General features: G+C 41.2%; 1 protein-coding gene across 2 annotated transcripts in view; it reads right to left on the reverse strand.

Annotated features, from left to right (window-relative positions):
* Window positions 1–722: 722 nt before the first annotated feature.
* CCR3 (C-C motif chemokine receptor 3) overlaps window positions 723–16,179 on the reverse strand; it is a 58,263-nt gene continuing 42,806 nt past the window's right edge. For both annotated transcript variants that reach the window (XR_009690392.1, XR_009690391.1), the window contains 2 exons: window positions 2,919–3,064; window positions 723–950 (listed from right to left, as the gene is read on the reverse strand). The gene's annotated coding sequence lies outside the window, so the exon portion shown is untranslated. The remainder of the gene's footprint in view (window positions 951–2,918; window positions 3,065–16,179) is intronic.

Here is a 16,179-nt window from a genome sequence, read left to right on the forward strand (position 1 = left end):
TTCTCTTCACCTCTGCCTAGGTCGCTGTGTCATAACCAACAATGTGGATGAGTGGGGACTCACCTAGAACAGGGGCAGGGGGGTGGCTGGACTGCTATTTTGCACCAGAAGAAGTGTCCCATGGTGCATCCTACAAGGCTCTAATGGAGTATCTTGACCCAGGTTCTGATTGCATCCAAACAGCTCAGTTGGTGGGTGGGGCTTGGTGGTGAAGCTGCAGACAGCACCTAAATCTGCTTCCAAAAGCCAGGTGATGTGTCTCTCAGAGCCACACTACAGATCAGGAGTATAAAGAAGGCTGCGGCCATCCAGGGCCAGCAGAACTTCTCTGCAGCTCGGCAGGATTTCAGGGCCAACATATGTGAACTAGAATTCACAGGGGTACTGTCAAGCTAGAGTCAGGAATCAGTGCTCCAGAGATTTAAATGGTGTTTCTCTTTCATCTACAACCAAGGCAGCCTGATATGAGATATAAGAGTAGCATTTGAGGGCATACGATTTTAGGTGGTGATGGTGCAAGGGGGTTTTAAGGGAGGCTGTAATCTGATTGTTCATCTGACACAGTTTCCTTTGCTAGAAGCAACCATTTTGAGGGGAAACTTGCTTTCTGCGGTATAAAGTTTAGTTCCTTATCTCATCAAGGTGTGACTTTCAACACTTGTTTATAGTGGGGTTGTTTGTCTTTTTCTTGCAAATGTGTAAGAACTCTATATATTGTAGATATCAATACTTTATTGGTCTTCCAGTTACTTTTATATTGGGTTTGCTGTGGTCTATTCCAGTGGTCCCCAACCTTTTTGGCACCAGGAATCGGTTTCGTGGAAAACGGTTTTCCCACAGACCAGGGTGGCGGATGGTTTCTGTTTCGCCAGCTGTTTACCTTGTTCTGTGCAGCCCAGTTCCCAGCAGGGTGTTGACCGCGAGGTTAGGGACGCTTGGTCTCTTCTGTCCTACAAAAAGTGGAAAAGTGTATATGTTTACCTTTTCTTTTATAGCTTCTAAATTCTTATGCCGTATCATTAATATAAGGAAACACCGTTGATTAGTATGTGTTCCAGAAGTTTCTTTCTCTTGAATTTTCTAGGTGTATGAATGTCCAGAGTTTTATCTGGACATTTATCTGGTGTTTGTTAGACCCTCTAAGGTAATATTGAATTATAATGAGGGTAGCAAACATTGATAGATGGTGCCTGACTTATTTGGCTAGTTTGGGGTGATACATTTTGAGAACTTTTGGTAACAGATTTCAGCACAGATAGTTTCATAATTTCCCCTATTTTGGAGATAATTGCTGAGCTTTTATCAAATAATTTTTTAGTATCTATTAATGTAGTTATGTGGTTTTTGTTCTTTAGTTTGTTAATCTAATGCATTAAGAGAAAAGAACTCCTAATCTGGATACCTTTTCATGTTTAGCTATCATCACTTGACCACAGTATATTATTTTTTTTCCCACAGTATATTATTATTTTGATGTACTGCTAGATTTTATTCCCCAATGTTTTGACTTTTACTTAATAAATTTATAAGTGAGATTGACATATAGTTGCACTTTCTCTCTTTAAAAATAGACTGACCTCACAAAATTAAATGGGAATTTTTCCATAGTTTTCTATGAACTACAACAATTTAAATATCACAGAAATTGTCTCTTCTTTAAAAAAGTTAGATAGTACTTAGCTATGAGTTTATCTGGTTCTGATATTTTTAAAAGGAGATATTAATTTACCTTTCTAATTTTCTATGTTAATCAGCCCATTTGTATTTTCCACTTCTTCTTGGGTGAATTTTGATAATTAAAAAATTTCTAGTCATCCTCTCCTTTCTTCACAGTTTTCCAATGAGTTGCCATAGTGTTGCATGTATGTAGACTTCACCTATAATTGTTTATCCTTCCCATTTTTGTGTGTCTGTTTTTTTTAATCTAATGAGTGGACAGCTCATGGAACACCAAATCCAAGTGGCTAAAAAATATAAAATATGTTCAAACAAGCAAATTACATTCAAAGTGAAAAATCACTCTATGTCCATCATACTGACCACATTAGGAAGAGTTGGTGAAAGATAGGAAAAAGTGAGGGGTTTCTTCATATGCTGTCTGTGGAAAAGTAAATTATTATTATTGTTTTATAATATAATTTTCCAGATTCTTTAAAATTTAAAACATATATCCTGTGCCCCACCAACCCCATACCTGGGAACCAGTGCCATAGAGTTGAAAGTACCAGTGACTGGCATGTAAGGATATGTAAGTAAAAAAGAAGAATCTTGAAAAGTGATTAATGCTAAATACTAGAAAGGTTCGGGCTTCCCTGATGGCTCAGACGGTAAAGAATCCACCTGCAATGTGGGAGACCTGGGTTCAATCCCTGGGTTGGAAAGATCCCCTGGAGGAGGGCATGGCAACCCACTCCAGTATTCTTGCCTGGAGAATCCCCATGGACAGAGGAGCCTGGCAGGCTATAGTCCATGTTGTCGCAAAGAGTCAGACACGACTGAGCGACTAAGCATACACACAGCACAGAAAAGTTCAATAAATTATGGCCCAGCCACACTCTAGAATATTATTATGCCATTAAACAGAAAGAATTAGAGCCAAACCAGCTGATGAGGAAGAACTTCCACAAAGTATTGTTGTGTTCGAAAGTAAGATGCAAAGAACAGTGTCTTGTGTATTGTAAACAAGAAAAACAATGGCAAAAAAGAAAAACAAAACCCCAGACAACTGTGTATGGATATGGTGCATTAGGACAGAGAACATGGGCCATTTGTGAGACTTGGGGATATCAGATAGGATAGAGCAGAGAGGAGATGAAAGGACTGGTAGAAAAAAAGGAGAGAAACAAAAAAAACTGTACTAAATAGATACCCTCAGACATGCATGTATAATATCATTCTATAAAAGTAAAATTATATACCTAATGTGTGTTTTGGAGGGTAGCCCAAAGTCATCAAGTGCTGCATCTAGAAATGAGTTCCTGAGTTCAGTTATCCAAGCCCATGCTCTCCCAGTGACGTTAGTTTCTTTTGGACTTTCACTTCAGCCCAGCTGATCATCTGTAACCTGTGAACCAAATGTTAAATTTAACCAGAACCAGCATAACTCAAACACAATAATGGGAGAAGTAAAGAGGGATGAGAACTACAGGCAGAAACAATACTTATTTTTGCACCTGGATTTTAAGACCTCCATCCTCCACTACTATTTCAGGTTCCCCTTTTCTGTGGCCACCACCTCCATGGATGGAGTCCTTTGAGGTGGCCCAGTCTATCATTCCTCAGTCACCTGAGACATTCATAGAAATGTCTGTATAGGACTGGGGTTGTTTCTGTTAGTTCCTACTTTGGGGTATAAGGCAATGCACAAAACATTCCCCTATGTTTCATATATTATACGTACCCTTCCAGAATATATATATACACATGTATATGCATCTATATGTTTTTCTTTTTTTCTGTTGTTCACCATTTCTCTGATTGTGTAAGGAAATGATAGTGGAGTCAGGTGGCATTCTCAGTTTCCAATTAAGAACTTTTTTGGGTCACTTGGGTTCTAAAACCTTGAAACTATTGGAGCTTAGAGGTGTGAAAACCGGAAACAGTATTTATGAGTGGATCATGAGGTAAAAACATGAGATGTGTCACAGCCTCCTGTCTCTCCACCCATCTTCACCTTGTGGTTCGTGGCTCTGCTTCAGAGGTTAGATCATCTCAAGCTTCAAGATGCTGTCTCAGCTGGTAAATGAGTTAAATGTTTACATAATTTAAAAATAATTTATTGACTTTCAGGCACAGTAAGAAAAAAGCATTACACCAATATATCTTTAGGATTCTTATAAGACTTCCTGAAATAGCTATGATTCTGGAAATAACTACACAGATGTTCTGTCTTTTTTCTCTTTTAACTTCTCATGAATCACAAGAGACAAAACATAGATTTTGACCAGTACCCAGTTTGGGTTTGGGCTTCCCCAGTGGTTGAGATGGTAAAGTGTCTGCCTGCAATGCGGGAGACCTGGGTTCTATCACTGGGTCCAGAAGATCCTCTGGAGAAGGAAATGGCAACCCACTCCAGTACTCGAAGGAACCTGGTAGGTTACAGTTCATGGGGGTGCAAAGAGTCAGACATGACTGAGCGACTTCACTTTCTTTCTTTCTTTTCAGTATGGATATAATTGATGTAAGAATTAAATGCCATCCAAAAATATGGTTGAGGTAATATGAGGCAGGTAAAAAAAATATGGCTTGAAAGAATCTAATTTGGGCTTCAGCTTTGACCTTAGTTTGGTAGGGCAAAAAGCTAGTTGCTGCATCAGTGTTATTTTTGGGATTTTGGAACTTTTGCGTGATCAATGGTCATGTGATTATGCAGATCCACATCATATGAATATATGAAACACAAGCATAAGTTTATTATAAATAACTGAATTCAGTTCCAAAGATACATAAGCATTTAGAAGTAACTTAAGACTCAAAAGTGACCTTATTTGCTTTTATATGTTGAAATTCAGTCAACCAATTAAAATGTAAACATTGAATATTCCAAGGGTAAGATGGCTGCAAAAACTGATGGTAATAAGCTGTCAATTTTATGTACAAAAGTAACATATTTCTATTGGTTAAATAAATAGGCAAACTTGTTCAGTCACTAAGTCATGTCCGATTCTTTGTGACCCCATGGACTGTAGCACACAAGGCTCCTCTGTCCTCCACTGTCTCCTGGGGTTTGCTCAAATTCATGTCCATTGAGTTAGTGACACTATCTAACCATCTCATCCTCTACCATTCTCTTCTCTTTTTCTTTCAGTCTTTACAGCATCAGGATCTTTTCCAGTGAGTCAGCTCTTCACATCAGGTGGCCAAAAGCATTGGAGCTTCAGTTTCAGCATCAGTCCTTCTAATGAATATTCAGGACTGATTTCCTTTAAGATTGACTGGTTTGATCTCCCTGCAGTCCAAGGGACTCTCAAGAGTCTTCTCTAGCACCACAATTCAAAAGCATCAATTCTTCAGCATTCAGCCTTCTTTATGGTCCAACTCTCACATCTGTATATGACTGCTGGAAAAACTATAGCTTTGACTAGACAGACCTTTGTTGGCAAAATGATGTCTTTGCTTTTAATACACTGTCTAGGTTTATCATAACTTTTCTTCCAAGGAGCAAGTGTCTTTTAATTTTGTGGCTGCAGTCACCATCTGCAGTGATTTTGGAGTGCAAGAAAATAAAGTCTCTCACTGTTTCCATTGTTTCTCCATCTATTTGCCATGAAGTGATGGGACAGGGTGCATGATTTTGTTTTTTGAATGTTGAGTTTTAAGCTAGCTTTTTCACCCCTCTCTTTCATCTTCATCAAGAGGCTTTTTAGTTCCTCTTCGATTTCTGCCGTAAGGGTGGTGTCATCTGCATATCTGAGGTTATTGATATTTCTCCTGGAAATCTTGATTCCAGCTTGTGCTTCATCCAGCTCAGCATTTTGCATGATGTACTCTGCATATAACTTAAACAAGCAGGGTGACAATATACAGCCTTGGTGTATTCTTTTCCCAATTTGGAACCAGTCTGTTGTTCCATGTTGGTTCTAACTGTTGCTTCTTGATCTATATATAGGTTTCTCAGGAGGCAGGTAAGATGGTCTGGTATTCCCATGTCTTTAAGAATTTTCCACAGTTTGTTGTGATCCTTACAGTCAAAGGCTTTAGTGTAGCCAATGAAGCAGAAATAGATGTTTTTCTGGAATTCTCTTGCTTTTTCTGTAATCCAACAGATGTTGGCAATTTGATCTCTGGTTCCTCTGCCTTTTCTAAATCCAGCTTGAACATCTGGAACTTCTTGGTTCACATACTATTGAAGCGTGAGTTGGAGAATTTTGAGCATTACTTTGCTATCATGTGAAATGAGTGCAGTTGTGCGGCATAGTCAGTTGTGTTGACTATGAGGGCTACTCCGTTTCTTTTAAGGGATTCTTCCCATAGTAGTGGATATAATATTGTCACCTGAATTAAATTCACCCATTCCCATCCATTTTGGGTTTCCCAGGTGGCTTGGTGGGTAAAGGATCCACCTGCAATGCAGGAGAGCAGGAGACATGGGTTCGATCCCTGGGTCGGGAAGATCACCTGGAGGAAGGCATGGCAACCCACTCCAGCAGTCTTGCCTGGAGAGTCCCATGGACAGAGGAGCCTGGAGGGCTTGAGTCCATGGGGTCACAGGAGGCAGACATTTCTGAAGCAGTTGAGTGCAGCACTCATTCCCATCCATTTTGGTTCACTGATTCCTAAGATGTTGATGTTCATTCTTGCCATCTCCTGCTTGACCGTGTCCAGTTTACCTTGATTCATGGACCTAATGTTCCAGGTTCCTATGCAACATTGTTCTCTACAGCATCAGACTTTACTTTCACCCCCAGACACTTCCACAACTGAGTGTCATTTCTGCCTTGGCCCAGCTGCTTCATTCTTTCTGGAGCCATTCGTAATTGCCCTCCACTCTTCCTCAGTAGCATATTGGACACCTTGCAACCTGGGGAACTCATCTTCCTGTCCCATGTTTTTGCCTTCTCATACATTTCATGAGGGTCTTGAGGCAAGAATATGGAATGGGTTGCCATTTTCTCCTCCGGGGGATCGCGTCTCCTCAGAGCTCTTCACAATAACCCGTGTGTCTTGGATGGCGCCGCACAGCAGGGCTTACAGCCTCACTGAGTCACGCGGGTCCCTTTGCCGTGACAGGGCTGTGATTCATTACGGGGAAGTGGACAAACAGACTGGCCTTAAAAGCAGGAAATAAGGATTTGTTTTATTTGTGTGCTATAGCAAGTGTATTGTGTCAATTTTAGCCTGAAAAATATTTATAAGCATATGAATAGCATTAAAAGATAGAATAGAAAAAAGAATAAAGATTTTGGAGAGTCAGTTATAATTTTGATATTTATAGTTGCTTGACCTGCTAGAATTATTTGTAAAATTAAACAAAATGACCTTTAAGAACTGTAATTGAGTCTTAGTCTAATTAATTCAATTTTAGCCAGAAATCTTTGGATAAAGTTTTCTCTTTGAGATTTCTTCTCATCCTATGAAGATGAATTAAAAGCAAAATGTGAAGATTTTCACCTTAAAATTTTCCAAAAGGATGTCAGAAGACTATATGAAAATTTTCATGATAAATTTTCTTTGATCCTGACATAAAAAAGAATATGAGGTATTTTTTAAAAAACAAAATGTTGGGGAGAGAAGGGAAACATTTTGCTTCATTAACCAAACTTTGAAATAATCTACTTCACGAGAATGTTTTACTGGGAGGGAGATTCAAGAGGGAGGGGACAGATGTATCCCGATGACTGATTCATGTTGATATATGGCAGAAACCAGCACAACATTGTAAAGCAATTATCCTCCAACTGAAAAATAAAGAAGTTTAAAAAGGAATGTTTTGCAAAGGCAGAATCTTTGTTTTCAAAAGACAGTTGAAAACAGAGGCTAAAATTGAAACAAAAAGCTTGTTAAAAATATTTCTAGAGGTTCCCAAACATTTTCAGAAGTTGAAGAGTTTTGAAATTTGTCCAGGCTATGAATTCTAGATGCAAAGATTCTTCTAGAAAACATGGATTACGTACAGTCCTAAATGTGCTGGTTTTGTGTACAATGCACCTGCTATTTGGACATGCAGAGACAACCAGGTATCTTTTTTTAAAAACATTTTGGAATCACACAGTTCTAGTATGCCTCTTATTTTGTTTGTCAAGAGATTTCTGGGTCTCATGCAGATAACAACTTAGTGAATCTGAGGGAAAGAAAAAACATGTATGGAATGGAAAATCAACAGAATGTTCTGTAATTGTCACTGATAATGGAAAACACAAGGTGAGCCTGTGAGTGATTTAGGGATCACAAGCATGCAGTGTTTTGTTCACACCTTTCAGCTGTGTTTTCAGAAAGTACCTATGACACTGCATAATGTAGCAGATTGCTGGTCATAAGCAAAAAGGTAGACGGCCACTTGTATTATTCAGTGTTTAGCCAAAGATAAAATGTGTGACATATACGAGATAGTGAAACTGCTTTGGTACACAGTTCTCCAAAATGCTTAGACAAATGAAATAGCATCCTTGATGTGTTAGAAAGGCTGCTTGACCAAAGAAAGTGAACTAATACACCTTACAGTTAACAGTGCTATCACAGGAAGACTTGGTAACAATCAATAGTTGCTTGTGGAAAAATAACTGATATACTGGCACCTATTGAAGAAGCCATCTTGAAAGCACAAGTATTTCTGACCAGGTACGGCTGTGAAGATCCTGCTGTCCTTCCTCTCCATAGGTGTGCCTGTGATGACAGCTGAGATGCAGGTGGAATCTGAGAGAGTTTTTTAAAATGTTTGGTGCCATTTGGATTACTTATGGCACATTATTAGATTCAAGACTTAAGAACAACCCTTTTTCAAGTGATTGTATGAAACAAGCATGGGAAAATACTACATATTTAAAATGAAAGTGAAGAAAATAATCATCATCTCTTGTCTTCACTTGGGTTTCCCAGAAGGCAGAGCCTAAGATCAAGATTTATGTGCCAGAGCTTCATCAGGCAGTGGAAGTGAGGGTTGGGGTAGTAGGCAGGCAAAGAGTAAGTGCGCTGTGGCCACTGCCACATGCTGGATGCTATGAGATGCTTCTCAAGATTGTCCATCTCGAGGGGAGGAGGCAGACACATTTCCCTGTCAGCTTTTGTTTTCCATTGGACATCAAGTTGCCTGCACTTCCAGCCTTCATGAACATGGTGCTGAGTGTCAGTGGAGGAGTCCTGGGGTAGGTGATGAGAAGCATTGTACCAGCCCAGACCAGGCGCCGTCAGGCTACACCTATGAGAAGCTGACTGGAGCCCCAGAAGAAAAGGCTGAGAGGAATGAAAGTGACTCCTAAGAGGCGTCCAAATAGTCAGCTTTTAAGAACCCTCTTCAGAAGGCATCCTCTTGAAGCTGTGCACTAATAGTGAGATTGCATTAGCAACCAGTGATGGTATCTTTAATTCCAGGAGTTAAAGAGGAGACAAACTGTTACTTTAGTTGATTACCATTAGAGATAAGGAAAGGAAAGCTTAGTAAGCCCACGACAACATCACTGTGAGCACTTTCCCACACTGGCATGATAAGCCCAAGCCCTTGCTCCTCAGCCACCCTCAGCAGGAAGCCATCTATGTAAGACTTTACATGTGGCACGTGGTGACCACAGGAGCTGCTGAATGTTGACAGTGCAGAGAAGTGATTATCTCTGCACCACGATGTCAGACTTTAAAGATGAGAACACTCACCTTTAATGATACAGTTGAAATTATATTTTAAAATAAGGTTTCAGATTGTATGTAAATCCCACCAATTTTTTTCTCTGATAGTGACCATCCATTTTGGCCTTAGCTATGGCCAGTTATTTTAAGTAACATTGGGCCATTCAGCGTTTACCCAAAATGTGTAATTGATTAGCCTCTAATTTAATATAGTTCTGATACTCTAAACATATTTTAGTTACTGTTTTGGACAGTGTTTTGTTAGTTGATCGGGTTACTATTAATAAGAAGCCAGCACACAGTCAGGTTTGAGCTTAGGTTTTCCAGTTGTCAGAGCCTTAGAGCGTATCCTATTCTTATTTTCCTTTTGCACTTATTTTCGCATATAATGACATCAAAATTTTAAAATTTATTTTTGTGAAAGTTGTAATAGTGCATAGTTAATAAAATTAGATGCTGGCCACAGAGGACAGAAAAAAAAGCAATTACAAATAGCATCTTTGGCTCCACTTCTCCCCACCTTTGCCCCACTCCTCCCAGGCAGCCATTTTCATCTCTGCTGGTCAGTCCTCCTGCTGCTTACTTACATGTGGTTAAGTAATATGCTTCAGTTGCTGCCTCACAGTCTAACACCTTTAGGCATTACTTACTGATTTCCTGTTCTTGTAGGGGAGGACTAGCTCACTCACACTTCCTTCCCATCTCTACATCTTCTCAATATGGTTACTGTCTGGTTTCTGGTTAAATCCACGAGTTAGTGTTCATGCCATGATAACTGCATCAATAGTATTCACTGTGGAGCCAATGTGTTGTGTTCCTGCAGTTGATTGGCTTCCTCCCATCTACTTTGTTTTATATCCGCATCACCGGTTTTCCCAAATGCTTCAGTTTGATCTGTCAGTTATTGCCCAACAGTAATTTTTCAGAATGTCCAGACCCCACATCTTCTATGTTTTGTCTTCAGGACCAGTCTGGACTGTGTCTGAGGGCCCTTGAGTCCCCTTTGTTGCTCTCCTATGTTAAACTGTGTTTTTAGGCTCCTGAGACCCCCCTCTTTCTTGCTTAGTCCTCATTTTGCTGAAGCATATCTTTTGTCTCTTCCTGCTGCTGCTGCTGCTAAGTCACTGCAGTCATGTCTGACTCTGTGCAACCCCATAGACGGCAGCCCACCAGGTTCCCCCGTCCCTGGGATTCCCCAGGCAGGAACACTGGAGTGGGTTGTCATTTCCTTCTCCAATGCGTGAAAGTGAAAAGTGAAAGTGAAGTCGCTCAGTCGTGTCCGACTCTGTGCGACCCCATGGACTTCAGCCCACCAGGCTCCTCCGTCCATGAGATTTTCCAGGCAAGAGTCCTGGAGTGGGGTGCCATTGCCTTCTCTGGTCTCTTCTTGAGAACAGGTAAATTGGAGGTAAATTTCAAAGTCCTTACATGCCTAACACAGTACCCATACACTACCTTCATACTTGACCGAAACTCCGCCTCTGTACAGATCTTCAGGTTGAATGTGGTGGTTTCTCAGAACGGCGCACCCGCTGCCCCACTGTCGTTTACCAGTGTTGTGTCCTTGCTCGGGCCATTTCTGTTCTTTCCTGCTACCCATTTTTCTTCCTTATAACTCCCAATATACTTATTTATTTCTTCTTATAGTTTATAAGGATGTGCTGTGGAGAGTATCTCTACATGAGAGGACTGTTATGAGAATTAAATGAGTTAATTTATAAAACCCTTCGACCAGGTTCTGGGAAAATAGTAAAAATTGTTACTATGGTCTATTTCCTATTAGTTTTTCTATTCTACTTTATCTTTCAACTTTGACTTCCCTGGTGGCTCAGATGGTAAAGCATCTGCCTACAATGCCGGAGACCCGGGTTCAATCCCTGGGCCGGGAAGATCTCCTGGAGAAGGAAATGGCAACCCACTCTAGTATTCTTGCCTGGAGAATTCCATGGACAGAGGAGCCTGGTAGGCTACAGTCCATGGGGTCACAAAGAGTCGGACACGACTGAGTGACTTCACTTTCTACAGTTTATCTTTCAAACCTTCCATTAACTTTTCTTTAAAATTTATATTTTTAATTTCCTCTTCTCTGAATGTTCTTGCTCTCTTTTCCTTTTCTCCTTGCTTCCAGAAGCCATACTTTTTAATCTCTCTGAGAATTCAGAATGTATATTACATGTTTGGCGGGTTTTTTTTTTCTTTTGTTTTCGTTTTTTTTTTTTTTTTTTTTTTTTTTTCATTTTTTTCCCATGTCCTCATGTTTCCCTTGCCTCTAAGTTCCTTTTCTCCTAGATTTTCATTCCAGATGCTGTCTTCCATGTAGGCTATTGTCCTCAATGTCTTGCAGTCGTTGGATTCCATTTATACTTAAAAGTGAGACACCAAAGCTGGTGGGGAGCATTGAGTGGGCAGAGCTTGTCCACTGGTGGTGTTATCATAGATGTTTAGATAGTGAGCTCATCATTCTATTGAGGGACCCCTGAACTGTAGCACAACCTGTAGGTATCTTTCTCTAGGATCTTTTGTTTCTGCGGAGGAGAATCTCATCTCCTGCTCTTCCTGGCTAGAGAGTTTTTAAAAGTTGGTGTTTTTGAAGTGGGGCTAGCAGTCTCAATATTTGGCATGAGACGCTGTGTTCTAATCTCTTTGGTCTGAGTCCAGCACTCACCCCTGCCCTCCACTGTGTGCCTCTGAGTGTGGAGAACCTTGAGTTTATTTACTCTGGAGACACTTGAGGGTCTCCTGTGGGGATGGATAGGATAATCACCTGGTCTGTGCAGGGTGAAGAAGGGTGTGGGGACTCCTTTTGCAGATTTTTAACTTACTGCCCTGTTTTCAGCCTTGAGATTCAGTCCTAGCTTCCACAGTACTTGATACCCCTGAGTCTCAAGAATGGCTGAAGTTCTAAAGGGCTCAAGTGGCTGCTTCTCATTGTTCTTAGTAAATTCTTCAATAGGCCTTCCCACCATTCTGCAGGTTCAATTGATTCTAAATAAATGTGAGTTTATAACTAGAACCAAGACCAGGAGGCCACATTGGGCATCAGCCTAAACCCTCCACTTTATGCTGTGAAATAAACTCTTTGCCTTTGGTTAGGGTACTATGGTGATGTATAAGGCCTTCAGGAGGTATAAGGATAGACAGAGTTAGCAGAGGCATGAGTAAGGGAAACAGTCCAGTTACAGAATATTTAGCCCACTGAAGACCAATCCTGTCCCCCTCCGTGATGCATCTGGAAGCTGGCTGGTTTGCTCTGAGCATGGTGCCATATTGGAGTTTAGGTTGATTTTTTCCTGAAGGAAAATTGGCACACAGTCATAATAGAAACCAAGATAACCTCAACAAGTAGAAGTCCATGTTTTTAAGTACCATTGTTTACTTTGTTCATGAGCCCCATGATAAATTATCTGGATGTTACAAGAGGGCAACCAGCACACCATATTATCAGAGTCTCTTTTCCATTTGTTGAGCATTTATGTGAGATATGAATGTTTTTAGGTGTTCCCATTATCCAAATTCCTGACTCTGAAATAATGAGTGCTGTTGTTCTAAGCCTTTGTGTTTGGGGTAATTTATTTTACAGCCCTAGATAACCAACACAATGCAACAACTTGTCCTTCAGAAATATTTGCCAACCCCCATTCTAGATGAATATCTACATGGCAATTACCAGGACTGTAATGATTTGCTTCAGCAGTGGAACCAAACTTAAAAGAACATATACAATTAAAGGCACTATCTGATTTAGTTGTAATATTTTACTGTTCTTCTCTAAGACCCATCAGTTTTTTATGTCGGCCAACTGGAGAATTATAAGGAGGTACTATTAAAGGAATCAGTGTGTCTGCAACTTTCTTATCTGTGATGGGACACTGATTTCTGCTCTTTTCTTTATAGGATAGTGTTCTGGTCTTGATTGGGAGAACAGGAAGCCTGTGATTACTTCCACTTGGACCTTCCTTTCATAGTAACCATTGTCTACTGTCTGAAAGTCAGCGTGGGAATCCCGCCTTTTGTGTATATCTCTTCCTGCACAGCACTTGAGGTCTGGGGACAAAAATCACAAGGTAAGCTCAGGGCCCTATCCAGTCCACAGTGATACAAAATCCATCAAAACTCTATCACCTGACTCTCATGAGCATTACTCTGAGGCTGACCTCAGTGATTCCTTGCTGCTGCTGCTGCTAAGTCGCTGCAGTCATGTCTGACTCTGTGTGACCCCATAGATGGCAGCCCACCAGACTCCCCCGTCCCTGGGATTCCCGAGGCAAGAACACAAGTGGGTTGCCATTTCCTTCTCCAATGCATGAAAGTGAAAAGTGAAAGTGAAGGCGCTCAGTCGTGTCCGACTCTTAGCGACCCCATGAACTGCATCCTGCCAGGTTCCTCCATCCATGGGATTTTCCAGGCAAGAGTACTGGAGTGGGGTGCCATTGCCTTCTCCGAGTGATTCCTTGGGTCTTTTGGAATTACTGTACTCTACAACTGGCATCTACTAAAAAGCGTATTTCTTTTCCTGGTAGTGGTAGAGTTAGTCGCTCAGTTGTGTCTGACTGTTTGTGACCCCATGGACTGTAGCCCACCAGGCTCTTCTGTCCATGGGATTCTTCAGGCAAGAATACTGGAGTGGATTGCCATTCCCTTCTCCAGAGGATCTTCTCGACCTAGACATCAAATCCAAGTCTCCTGCATTGCAGGCAGTCTTTACCATTTGAGCTACAGGGAAGACCTTGTTTGACTGTTTCTTTTCTTTTCCTAGTGCCTGTTATTCCAGAAAATTAGCTGAGGGTGCATTTGAGAAAGGTGAGGGTTAAGGTTTTCACAAGTGGCAATTTTTTAAAGCTTTTTCTCAACGAAGTGTAGTTTTCTTATCATTCAAGCACCCCTGGTTTTGTAAAATTACTCACTTCTGAATATTTGGACAGAGGATACAATCTCAGCTAAAGTAATCAGCTGAAGATCTGATTTTTGCCAGACTTGAAATTTTCTTGAGTAAGAGTTTTCTGGGTGTCAGATCCCTCCTTGGGCCCAGATCGCTATCCTTTGCCTATTGACTTTCATAATGGCCACACCTATATTGTCTCTTTGGATGGTAAAACACCCACACTTAAATACTCCCTACCTCACTGAGATCAAGAATTGTGTTGTATTTTAGTTATAGCCCGTCCTACCACCAGTGCGGATGACCTTCTCTCTCTAGTCTTGTCTTCCCTGCTCTAAAGAGAAAGGGAGTGAGGTAGACAAGTCAGAATGCACGTGAGAGGCGATATAATGTACAGTCTTCCTCTGGCTTCTTCCAGGGGATCCCTGGCCTAACAAAACACTCGCCTAGCATGGATGAGCGTTTGGTGTAAGTCTGTATTTGCCCAGTCAACAAACTCACAGAACCTCAGCCATTGAGTTTAGTATTTCTGATGAGTGCACATATAAGTAAATTCAGCCCAATTAAAATTCTATTCTGCTCACTTTTGTAAGTACTCTCAAAATCCAAACTCAGAGTTTTGATAATATGTATTGAAAATTTTCTGTAATTCCTTATGGAATTTTCTTCCCTACTCTGATTCTGCATTTTATCTTCTGGGTTGTGTTGAATTCAAACTCTATTTATTAGGTAAGCAACCTTAAAGCGTGGACATAGGGTGAACTGTTAACTTTGTCATGCTAAGGAAAAGTGGCTTTCTTCGGAAAGAAAGGTGTAGATGAGGGTGTGCCAGAGGGCAGTGAGGGTCGGGGCTTCCCAGGACCTCTGCATCTGTCCAGGTAGTCCGATTCTTGGTCTGTCTCACTTACTGCCTTGACATTCATTCATGCTTTTTGGTAAGTGTGTGAATTCAATTTACATTAAGACACCTGCCAATTCCAGCTCTGAGTTGGTTTCCAACAGTCGTAACCTGGCGACTTCAAGTAACAAGATTCCCACCTCTCCAACATGGTCACAGAAACGCTGTTTCATTCTAATCTGAAGATGAAAACTTTGGTGTTTGAGTGTTTTTTTATTGCTCTAAGTTTCTCAGTGCCTTCAGAAGCAGCCACCCTCTGGTTCTGGCATCCCTCATCCTTCGAGGTTGCTGAATAGCATCACCTTCCTGCCACCTGCCCCATCCCTGGCCAAGCTCTGTCTTCAGTGGGCCCACAGTGCAAGGTGATAGCCTGACTCACTGTTCACTGCTCTATCCCATGGGCTGCCATTTTCCCTTTCTGGGATATGGATGTGAGTCTCATCTCTCTGAAAGTCTTTGATGCGCCTGCAGCCTGCTTTCTAGCACTCATTTTTAAGTCACTTTGTCTTGATTTATAAATGACCCAACTTGAGTCAAGAATGACTGTATGCCTGTGGTTTGGACAGTTCGCGGAAGGTGAGAAGGACCTCAGGGTCATGCAGCCCCACTCTAGGCCACAGCCGCAGGAGCAGTCACTGCCACCCCTCTCTTCGTGTCTTCATTAGATTTCTCAATTCCGATTGGCCTGGCTTAAGTCAGGCTAGGATCTATCACTCTTGGATCAAAAAAATTAAGGAGAACCTGGGAGGAGCGTGGTGATGGTCACTGTAGGACCAAGCCACCCCCAGCCCAGTTTGAAACTGTAGCAGTGTCACTCCCCGTTGGCAGTAGGGTACATCCAGACCCTTAGCGTCAGCGTGTCCTTGCTTCCTCACTTGTTGATTACTCCCATCCACGTTGACAGTTAGTCTCTGTTCCTTGAACATCTGCTGTTCATTCTCAACTTTGCCTTTGCAAAGCTAACCCCTTCCTACAGCTCTCCTCAGAGGAGTAGTTTCCTGTACTTAGGGCCCAGCTTCACCCCCTCCGCTTTCAGGAAGTCTTCCCTGAACACTTAACATGCATTTTCCTTTTTTTTTTTTTTCATTTTATTTATATTAGTTGGAGGCTAATTACTTTACAATAT

This window comes from Dama dama, chromosome 24 (assembly GCF_033118175.1).
Source record: "Dama dama isolate Ldn47 chromosome 24, ASM3311817v1, whole genome shotgun sequence".
Taxonomy (NCBI): Eukaryota; Metazoa; Chordata; class Mammalia; order Artiodactyla; family Cervidae; genus Dama; species Dama dama.